Source organism: Lepus europaeus, chromosome 12, assembly GCF_033115175.1.
Source record: "Lepus europaeus isolate LE1 chromosome 12, mLepTim1.pri, whole genome shotgun sequence".
Lineage (NCBI taxonomy): Eukaryota > Metazoa > Chordata > Mammalia > Lagomorpha > Leporidae > Lepus > Lepus europaeus.
The window spans coordinates 14,588,928-14,600,852 of record NC_084838.1 but is presented as its reverse complement, the minus strand read 5'-3'; the positions used below and the strand labels follow the sequence as shown (position 1 = coordinate 14,600,852).

Here is an 11,925-nt window from a genome sequence, read left to right as displayed (position 1 = left end):
GGTCCCAGAGGGCCCACGCCATAGCATAGTAGGCTATGCCTCCTTCAGCAGCACCCACATTTCATCTTGGTGCTGGTTCAGGTCTCGGCTGCCTCTCTTCTGATCCAGTTCTCTGCCCCAAGTGTTTGGGACCTTGTACCAGTGTGGGAGAACTGATAGAAGCCTCTGGCTCCTGGCTTTGGATTGACCTTGCAACAGCTGTTGTGGCCATTTGGGGAGTGAAACAGCAGATGGTAGTCTTTTCTCTTTGTCTCTCTCTCTGTTTGCAGCTCTACCTCTCAAATAAATAAATATTTTTTTTAAAAAAAAGATTACAGAAAAGCACTATCCTGTTGGCTGAGGCCTAGTGAATATCCTTATTTCAAACTCCTTCAATATCCTATTTGAATTAATAATTCAGAAATTTTTGAAACATTAGATAGTGTATCCCTTACTTTGTTTTTTGCAATCTTTACCTTTTTACAATGACTGAAAATGAGGCAAACACAGGAGGTGGTCCACTTTACAGAAAAGTAAAGAGGTTCATAACCATAGAATGACTTGCCTGAAGATTACACTCTGTCTTGAGGGGCCAAAAGCTTGAACATGATATTAAAACTCATCAAGGGTCCGGTGCCGCAGCTCATTAGGCTAATCCTCCGCCTGTACTCCGGGTTCTAATCCCGGTTGGGGCGCCAGATTCTGTCCTGGTTGCTCCTCTTCCAGTCCAGTTCTCTGCTGTGGCCCGGAAGGGCAGCGGAGGATGGCCCAAGTGCTTGGGCCCTGCACCCACATGGGAGACCAGGAGGAAGCGCCTGATTCCTGGCTTCCTATTGGTGCAGCGCGCGGGCCATAGCGGCCATTTGGGGGCTGAACCAACGGAAAAAGGAAGACCTTTCTCTCTGACTCTCTCTCTCACTGTCTAACTCTGCCTGTCCAAAAAAAAAAAAAAAAACCTCATCAAGGATGGTATACTGATTCTCTCTTTATTTCTTTTTTTAAATCTTTTAAGGTATACAGATTTCATTCATTTCATATATGCAGAATTAAGAACATAGTGATTCTTCCCACTCTCCCTCCAACCCATAATCCCAGGCTTCTTTCTCTTCTCTCTCCTATTCCCACTGTTAATTTTTACAAAAATCTATTTTCCGTTTACTTTATACTCATAAGATTAACCTTATACTAAATAAAGATTTCAACAAATAGTATGAAGAAAAAAAAGCACTGTTCCTCAACAATAGAGATGGGCTGTAAACAATCATCGAATCTCAATGTCAGTCACTGAATAATGAATCTTTTCCACTCTATTCTGTCCCAGTAACTGCTAAAAAGCCTGCCTTGCTCTCATTCTCTGCCGGGTGACACTAGGGGGAGCCCTACATAGGCTATTTTTAGCTTTTCTACCTCACACTTATTCCCCTCTTCTGCTAATTGCACCTTTATTTATGTTTGGAGAACTACCCTTCTAAGTTTCTCACTTCACTGTGTTCTAGAGGTGATACACCTGCCCCCTAAGACACATGACCAAGGCTGACCAATCAATGTTCTATCCCAGTGGTTACTGTGATTGGGTCAGAGATGAGGTTTAATATAATTTGGTCCAGTTAGAGTGACCTTGAAAACACATGGTAGGACTATTATAAAAAAGTACTCCTTAGTACTTAGTTCACAGGATTTGACTCCAGAGTTCCATCAATGAGAAAGACTGATCAGAAATGAAGACAACATGGAAATGAACTAATCAGAAAATGGATCCAGTGGATTCTGAAGTCATGGAAAGATGCTTGAAGCTGTGCAATCAATCTTTTCATAGTACGCATTTTCATGAACTTTCTGAAGACCCTCTCATCTGTAGAGATTTCAAAAATTTTAGCACCAAAATAAATTTATATTTATTTATTTATTTTTAATTGTTCAAATAATTTTAATCATTTGTGGGAGACAGTAAAAGTGCAATTACATGAAAAGCCTCATATTTTACATAATGAAACAGGTTTTCATGGTCTTTACTTGTAAGGTGTTGAAGGTGGGACCCACTCCTGAATCTTCTTTCTGGTGGTGGAATAAGGCACGTATTGTTCTGGCGTGCCACTCACGTTGAATTTATGGTTTGTCCAAATGAACTTCCGAGCCGTGGGTGGTTTTGTTGTTGGAGGATCATCCATCATACAGTGAAGCCAACGATGCCATTCAGGAGGCACCAGGCTTCCATCCACATCCCAGAACGTGTTTTTGCCATTTATTTCAGTGGTGTATATAACTCATCGGTGACGGCCAAAAAGCTGCTTGTTGTCTTCATAGTATTTGTTTCCGTATTTGTCTTCCCCCACTAAGGTACCAACCCTCACATCATTTGCCCTGAAAAAAACTCGGAGGTAGCCCTGGAGGCTGCCGTGGCCGCTGACCTGCTGCAGCCCGCGCTTCAGGACCTGCAGCAACTCCATCTTGTCCAATAAATTTATATGTAAATTCTAGCTTTTTCAAGTATCTTCACATAATTTGGAGATAACTCAAAGTTATGTAGTATTATATGAATGAAGGGAAATTATTCTGGGTGGACCAGATAAATTATTTTATCTTCTAAAAGCAGAGAGTTGAGGCCAATACTGCGGAGTAGCAGGTAAAAGGTGCCACCTGCAATGTTCGCATTCCATATGGATGCCGGTTCCAGTCCTGGTTGCTCCACTTCTGATACAGCTCCCTGTTGATGGTCTGGGAAGGCAGTGGAGGACAGCTCAAGTCCTTGGTCCACTGTGCCCACTCAGAGAGACCTGGAAGAAGCTCCAGGCTTCGGATCAGCCCAGCTCCAGCCGTTACAGCCATTTGGGGAGAAAACCAGCCAATGGAAGATATTTCTCTCTCTCTCTCTCTCTCTCTCTCTCTCTCTCTCTGTAACTCTGCCACTCGGCCTTTCATATAAATAAATACATCTTTTTTTAAAAATGCAGAGAGTTTTCTCTGGGTCTTTGAAGGAAAAGAAGTCTGAGAAATGTATTCCAACTAATCTGAACTGAAAGCAGACTCCCAGGTTGTGTGGCCCATGTATCAGAGGCAAGGAGCATCCATGGCAAGGAGTAATGAATGACCTCTAGGTCTGCCTGACTGACAGCTGGGAGGAAAACAGGAACCTTAATCCAACAACCACAAGGAAGTGAATTCTGCCAACAATGAGTGAGTTTGGGAAAGGACACAAGTACCAGATGACAACTGCTAGTTGATTTACTAATTTAAGTCTGATGTGACTCGGACAGAAGAATCCACACAATCTATGCATGAACTTCTCAGCCACAGAAACTGTGAAACAATAAATATGTGCATTTTAAGCTACTAAATTTGTTGCAAAGCAATACAAATCTATAAAGATAGTAGGATCAAGTAATATCTAGTATATTCTCTTTCGGCTCTAAAATTGTGTGATAAGGTAGCAATATCTTCTGGTGCTAAACTATCCGGAAATTCCTAAAATTTGTTCCAATCCTTGAGAACCCACTTCATGTCCATTTGTAAAGCACCCCCCCCGCCCTCCAGGCTAGGAAATAAAAATAAAAAAATAAATCCTCTCACTCAGCTTTCAAAGCTATTTCATCCAGTGACCTCTCTTCTATACAGAGCACTGCCCTGTTTATACTTAGTTTTGTGGTTCCATCTGAATGTACAATTACTGGGGGTGAGGGGTATGAAAATGAATTCCTTTTGCCCCACAGTTTGCCCACAGTAAAATGGTCTTCTAATCCACTGACATCATTTTTTCTAAGGTGTGAACCAACACTAATTACTTTCAAGGCAGTGAGAATACAGGATATGAAAAATGCATTTTGGAGGCCAACCTAGCATCACCAAATAGATGTGAGTCCAAACCTGGTGTTGCCACACCCAAGAAGATACACAATAAGCCTTACCAGGAATATACACATGTAACTAAATCTGTCTAGTCTCAATATCCTCATTGGCAAATGAGGACCCAATCTTTTTATTCAGAGCTTATGTTTTGAACCCCACCTCTGATTCAAATATCTGATCCATAACACGGAACAGACCACTCCCTTTTGGAACATATGCGGGGGTCTCACAAAATTCTTAGAAAATAGAATTAAAAGATAAATACATAGATATAGTCAGCTAAGTTGCCAAGCAGGACATTTCTGTTCCATAACAGAATGCATTGTTCAAGTTCTAGCAACACTATTTCCAATCTAGTTTCCTGTTAAGGCATACCCAGGAAGGCAGCAGGTGACTGCTCAAGTTCTTGGGTACCCGCCACTTACATGGCAGACTTGGATTGAGTTCAAGACTCCTGGCTTCAGCCTGGCCCAATCATGGCCATTATAAGTATTTAGGGGATGAACTTACAGATGGAAGATCTCTCTGTATCTGTCTCTGAATCTCTTTATATGTATCTCTGCCTTTCAAATAAAATGAAGGTTTAAAGCCACTGCCTGCAGTGCCTGCATCCCATATGGATGCCAGTTTGAGTCCCAGCTGCTCCACTTCCAATCCAGTTCTCTGCTATGGCCTGGGAAAGCAGTAGAAGATGGCCCAAGTTCTTGGGCCCCTGCACCCACATGGGAGACCTGGAAGAAGATCCTGGTTCCTGGCTTTGGATTGGCACAGCTCCGGCCATTGCAGCCAATTGGGGAGTGAGCCAGTGGATGGAAGATGTCTCTCTCTCTCTCTCTCTCTGCCTCTCCTTCTCTCTCTGTGTAACCCTTTCAAACAAATAAGTAAATATTTAAAGAGAAAAAAGATAATTCATAAACAGAAAAAGTGCTCTGGGCTTCCAGTCATAAAAGTAATGTGAAAAAAGGGGAAATGTTAATTACCCTGATCTGACGAGTACACAATGTATACATGGGTTGAAATTTCACACTGTAGCCTATAAACATTTATAATTCTTGTTAATAAAAACCTGAAAATAAAAGAGAAACAAACAAAATAGATAAAATGATAACATTAACTTTTTGAAGATGTACAGTCTCATCAGGAAGTAATACTTATCCCTGTAAGGTTGTCGTAATGTTTAAACAAGGTAAGTGTTTAGTATGGAGCCTGGCACAAAGTCAAAGGGAGTGAAGCTTGCAAATGCCACTCTTCACTATGGGAATTATTTAATTACAAATAGCAGAATTTATTGTACTTCCATAGGGTCAGGTATGTCTCCAAGTGCTTTACATATATTGTCATGTATCACAAAAATACTAGGTGGTAAATACTATTATTTCATCCACAATGAAAAAAAGCTAGTAAGTATCAAACAAAGATGTAAATTCAGATAGCCAAGCACCTAGCCACTATCAATTGTCAGTGGCTGCTTTCAGAGCAGAAAGGTAAGACAGTAGAGCTTCTGTTCATTTGAATGGTGAAAGCTTCTCCATACCTCAATTACCTATGCTGCTTCCACACCTTGAGAGCCCCACCCAAGCATAACAAATCCTGATCAAGTTACCACCACAAATCAAGGATTAGACTAAATGACATTACCATCCATGCTGTTGCTCTTTACTGTTTTTATTTGCCACTCATTCCATGCTTATAATATTCCCCAGAATTTAAGTGATTCACAAATACTGTCAATAAATTAAAAAGAAATTTACAAAAAAAATTCTAATTCATAGATTATCTACTTATGGGAGATGATGAAACTGGGAACTACATTTGCTCAAGAATATACAAATAGCAAGAGCTCAACCCAACCCTGTAATCTGTGTTCTTAATTGCTATGCTCTTTCATGTTCACCTCAGTTGCACTTTTCCAAACTGTGCTATGTAACAAAGAGACTGTGAATCTAATCTACTTGACTCAAACTGACATCACACAGGCACATAAACACATTTTCTTTACAGTTTCAGGTTCACATCTTTAAGGAGATACATATGGTTGGCTGCTTATTTTATTATATAGAATATATATTTGTCACTTTATATTTGACTTATGCAATTTGCTTGAGTTCATCTAGTTAATATTTATTTAGCTTCATGTCATCACGTGTTTTTGGCTTTTCTTTTTATTTAATTTTGAAGATTTATTTATTTGAGAGGCAGAGTGAAAGAGAGAAATACAGAGAAAAATCTTTCATTTGCTAATTTAGTCTCCAAGTAGATGCAATGGCCAGGGATGGGCCATGCCAAAGTCAGGAGCCAGGAATTCCGTCTGGGCCTCCCACAGGGGGGCAGGGATCCAAGCAGTTAGGTCATCTTTTGCTGCTTTCTCATATGAGTTAGCATGGTGTGGGATCAGAAGCAGAGCAGCCAGGACTTGAACCAGCACTCCTACGTGGGATGCCAATCTTGTAAGCAGAAGTGTAAGCTCATAGGCTACAATATGAGTCCCAGGTTTTCAAATGCTCTTGATGTTTCTTGGGCATCACCTCTTGTCAGTATGTTTCTTGGAACAGCCATCACTAATCAATTATGATACTCTCCTTTGAAAATTCTAAAGCACTTCTTAAGTACAGCAATCAAATAACAGCTACCTATCCATTAGATCTGACTCAGGTGATGAAACCTGTGTCACTAGCCTTGTACGTTCTCTTCCTGAGACAGGTGAGGCCCTTTGTGGATTTTTGAAGCTACAGCATGTACATTCAATGATAAGACTCCTGAGATTTTCCCAAATGTGGGAAACTCGACTACATAATTTGTGGTAGTGGGGGACTGCGTTCACGCTCTTCCCTGGGGAAAAAAAAAAGACTGAATAGAAAGAATTATAAAAATTGTAAATTAAAGGAAACTATCTTTTTACTAAGTCCAGAATTGCATACCTTGTATCACTGTTTTATTGGAGATATTGGCACTGAAGATTGCCTACAGCGCCTGGGTGCGCCTCCGCCAATTTCATGTGCAAAATGCAATGTTTATGGAATTCAGACATATTTGTAGATGTCAAACTTGTCTCTCCTTAATATGTGGACACTGAAGGCTTTACTAGGGACAAGTGTCCTAAGAAACAAATTATGTCTGTTTGATTTAGCAATTAGAGAGTAAACAATGTCATGGTTAATGAATTCAGTCATTGTTCTCCTGTGCTGGGACATTTTGCCTATATTAGATATCATCAATAGTAGCACTATTAATAATCAGACCATGATACAACCAAGCCATATGTGTTTCCATATTATTCATCTTGCAAAATCACTACATACTTCAGGAGGCTATAACAACATAAGACAGACCATGGGAAGGGGTCGTCAAACTTGCTGTGTCAACTAATATTCTCTTGCTTATAAATGATAAGAAACATGTAATTGACTGAAGAAGAAAAAAGAATTTTGTGCATGCATGTAAATAAAATATCCAAAGGTTGAACCTGCTTCAGGTTTTGACCCACATTGCCATCATGTCTCCTACTTTTCTCAGCACTTTCTGGTTCTTGGTTGGTAGACGTTACACACATGGCTTCAGTACCCATCTTAACTTCTCCCCATAATCACAACCAAAGTTTTAGGATTTGGTCCATATGACTGTGAAAGGGTTGTGGTCCCATCACTGAACTTTCATCCTGATCCTCCAGTGTTCAAAACCTAGAAAGCGACAACATTACCTCATCCAGAGTGATTAAGTAGAAAAGGTAGCTCCTCAAAAAAATCAGGCTGCCATTAACAGAACCAGGGAGAAAATAAAAGAGCTACAAAAACTGCAAATGTCCACATCACCAACACCTTCCTCAAATACTTCTATTAATGAGTCACAGGCAAATATACATATAATTTTTAATTTAAATATGTATATATGTGCATGTATATATGTGTGTGCCTTTACGGCTACACACACACACAAACACATTTGTATATATATTTAAAATCTTAGAACATTATCCTGAAAAACACTTGGCAAAGTTTAAGATTGTCACCTTCACCGCTAGCTACTTGGGTGACCTCACTAACCTCTTAGAACTGGTGTCTTCATTTTGAATGTTGAGATAATATTTTTCTTATATCTTTCTCAGGGTCATTTCAGAATCCCAGAATACTTTATCAGACAAGATTCTTAAATACTGCTGAACCTTACACATTTTACAATTCAATGGTCACAGTTAATCTTGAAACATTTTAATGATGTTATTAAACATTACCATAGATAGTAAAAAATTGATTCTATTTTTTTTAACTTTACATGCCCAAACTCACAAGCGTTATGGAAAAGGGGAAACTGAATGTGATTAGGAATTGGAAGCTAAATTTTTTTAATTGCTTCTTTTTCCTGGCTCAAGCACATTGCAGAGAAAAATTATATAACTTATGTATTGAAAATATCAATGAAATACTCAACAATAACCTGTTTATGGCATTCTCCTAATGCTTTATTTCTATCAATACCTTTAATGTATTGGTTTACTTAACTTACACAACTGGCCATTTTTTAGTCAATATGTTGAGCGATCTATGAAATCAATGAGTAAAAGGAAAGAACCCAATAATTTAATCCAGAAGCCCAGATTCTCCTCATGGCATTTGCATTCTTTCAACAGTGTGACCTATAATGGCTAAGTTTATGTGTCCAGTAGACCAGGCTTCAGAGGGCCCAGGTATTTGGTCAAACATTTTTCTGGGTATTTCTATGGCAAGGCTTTGGATGATATTAACATGTGTATCAGTAGATTGAATAAAGAAGCTGCCCTTCCTAATGTGAATGGTCTCACTTGATCAGTTGAAGGCCTGCAGAGACCAAAGTGGTTAACTTGGCCTGCAACCTTTTTACTCCAGTGGAAAGAATTCTTCCTGCCTGATTGCCTTCTAACTGGAACAGTGATTATTTTCTCCTTCTTTCATATTTGCACTGAAATAATTAATCACCTAGTTCGCAGCTTTTGAACTCAAACTAGCCCTTCACTTTCAGCTTTTCTGGATCTCTAGCTTGTCACATCACCCTGCAGAACTTTCAGACCCGTCAGCCTCCACGGTATTTGTCTATCACCTATATACTATATATCATCCATGCATTATCTAGCATCTGCCATTATCTATCAGCTATGTATCTATCATCTGTCTGTTATCTATCATCTATCATCTATCTATCTTATTAGTTCTGTTTCTCTAGAGTACTCTAACACAGACTCTAAGAAAGCTATTCAATCCTACTGGACCTCTGTTTTGAGAGTACTGAATGAAGACATCTCAAGTGTACCTTCATCTCTGCCAGCTGGTGAGCCCATGAGCTTTATTGTATATGCATCAGCTCTTGGCAGCATGACAGCATGCTATATCACATTTAGGAGCTATAGATACAGAATCAGGTGTGACAGAAACTCCGCTGCCCAAGTGCAGCTCTATGGCAACAGCATTCCTGGATAATACTTTATTCTGATGCACTGGGCACAAAAAGGACAGTAACATACTTGAAAACCTACCAGGTCATCTCCAACCTTCTAAACATGGCTGGCAAAAGCAGCCACAAATCTCCTAAGATACCATAGAATTATTTATCTTAGCGAAACATTATAGAAGAACAGATCTAGGTGGTAATAAAGACCTTCACATGGTGGCTAAGAATATAATCTTTGGAGCCAGATAAACCTGGTCCCAAATTCCATCTGTGCCATTACTTCAGTTGGTTCAGGCTGTTTTCACCTGTGTCAGTCTCATTTTCCTCACATGTAAAACTAGCCACGTAACATTTAGTTTAGAGAACTAACTAGGTAAAGATTAAAAATATTATTATGTGGCACAGAGCCTGACACACTTAAATCTTAATTCAATGTATGACTAACTCGGATTGTATGTTAGCTCATTGCCAAGAGTAACCTGTAGAAAGTGCCCTGGAGGGTGTAGTTTGTAAGCGGCAGTTTCAGGATTAACACTCAGAATGTAGGGCATCATATGGCACAGGATGTGCATTCAGTAAACGTCTTTTGAGTGATTGAATGAAAAATAACACAACCAGGCAACGAGGATCACCAACATTTAATCTAATCTTTTTTTTTCTTTCTGGGTGCAAAGATATTAGAAGCTTCTATCATATAGTGAACAACTAGAATATATTTTCTGCATTAATCTGGATTCTGAAAATTCGTCAAACAGTGGAAAACATTCCCCTGTTGTGTACAATGTTACTATTGTTATCATGTACAGTGAGGAAGGACAACTATACAAGACAGTTGAAGCATCTATTTTTTTTTTTTTAATTCAGTCTTTTGAAAAAAATACACCTGCAAATGAAAGTGCACCTGATTGCTGGAAAGAGGCTCAACAAGTGTTGAAGCTCTGGCTGTTTCCCCAAGTCCCTGAGAGACCATGAAGGGCAGGCCAACAAAAGTCCTGTCTGCTTTTCAGAGTCTCTTTGAAAAGAGCCAAGGGTTTTCTGAGCAAGGGACCTTTCATTTCCCATTGACATTCTATAGACAAGACTCACTGCAAAGTCTCTTAATCGATGCACTAGGATCAGACCTGATTTCTTGCTCTTCTCACTGTTCTCAAAAAACAAAGTCTGTGAGCTGGGAAGAGGCAAGGAGGTGTTCTTTTCCAAACCATTTTCATTTTCATAGTCAAGTGGGAATAGTTATGCTTGTTCATCACAAATTCAAACCCAGTTGTATGGGCTCCTTAGACAGCTGCCCTGATATTCTGCATCCCTCTTGGTCTCTAGTGGAATGCTAGTTGCCTTTCTCCTCTGTAAACAAATGACCCTCTAAGTACTGATCCCATTTCACTGTGCCTAGAATTCATCGCACAAACATCTGTCTCCTGGGAAGTTGCTGTCTACCTTCGATAAGATCAGTGGGCCTCCATTCCCTACTAAATGACCATAGGCCTCTAACTCCTGCACCTCTGCAAAAACAGGAAAATCCAGACCCTTCCAAGGGCATCTGTAGTTTTAGAAATTTAAGGGCAACTTTCCAAACACTAACAGCTACCAAACCTCAGAGTAAACAGATTTTATGAAAAGTATTTGATTCTAGGAAATCTTTTGTTTAGTCTAAATACTTAAGATAAAATATGATTTTATTAGTGAGTCCGTTTTATTTTTGTTTTTCATTTTTGCTGTTGTTAATGTTATTTTAAAATGACCTTTACCATTCTCATCCGATTTAAACTGCATAATCCTCCATGCCTTAGTAAGCCTGCCAAATTTAGGATATGGTACACTGAGCAGGGGTCTCTTACACTTGGGTATATTTGCATTCACACTGCACAGATAGAATCCCTTAGAATCCAATGGCATTCTAACTCTTGAACACTGTTGGATAAGAAAGAAGGTCACTGGGGTTCTAATCTGGGATGGTCCACTCTCTTCCTACCTCTACTTATCTGAATGACAGGGGATAGCTTTAGAAGTATCCACAGACCCCTGAATCAAGGCTGCTCTGATCTTTGAAGGTCAAGTTTGGCATTCTACTCCATTTCATTTTCAACCTGATGCTTGAATCTCAAATATCAGAAAAAATGTTTATACTGATTAAAAGCCCCAAATGGGATTTATTTTAGGAGAACTCCCCAGAACCCTGAATGATTCCTGTTACTCAGCATCAAGTCTACAGAAATGAAGTTCTGTTTCCTTGGAGTAGCTCTTGGAAGAGACAGCAGATAGGCACATGTGACTGTTAACAGAAATATGACAAGTCTGAATTGAATTATAACCTAAGTGTGAAATACATTCCAGATATTGAAGACATAGTATGGAAAAGGGATGTAAAATGTCTATAATAACTTTTATATTGGTTACCCATGGAAATGATGGCATTTTGATATATGAGATTTAATAAAATGCCATTATAATTGATTTCATCCATTTCATTTTATCCTTTATAATGCAACTACTAGTTGCTGCAAAGGATTGTGGAAGAGGAAATGTTCATTTTAGGTGAAGGTAGTGGAGAGTGAGGGGAGGAGTAACTTAGTCATGACCCTGGAGCATAGTAGAAGATAAATGATAAATGCTAACTAAGCATGATCCTGGTACTCAGAACAATTCTATGGTGACATCAAGAATTGCATTCTCACTTGAAATGTC

The 11,925-nt window shown here is 39.2% G+C and overlaps 1 pseudogene; it reads right to left on the bottom strand.

Moving 5' to 3' along the window:
* Positions 1-1,893: 1,893 nt before the first annotated feature.
* On the bottom strand, positions 1,894-2,432 carry LOC133771172 (NADH dehydrogenase [ubiquinone] 1 alpha subcomplex subunit 12-like; annotated as a pseudogene).
* Positions 2,433-11,925: the final 9,493 nt, after the last annotated feature.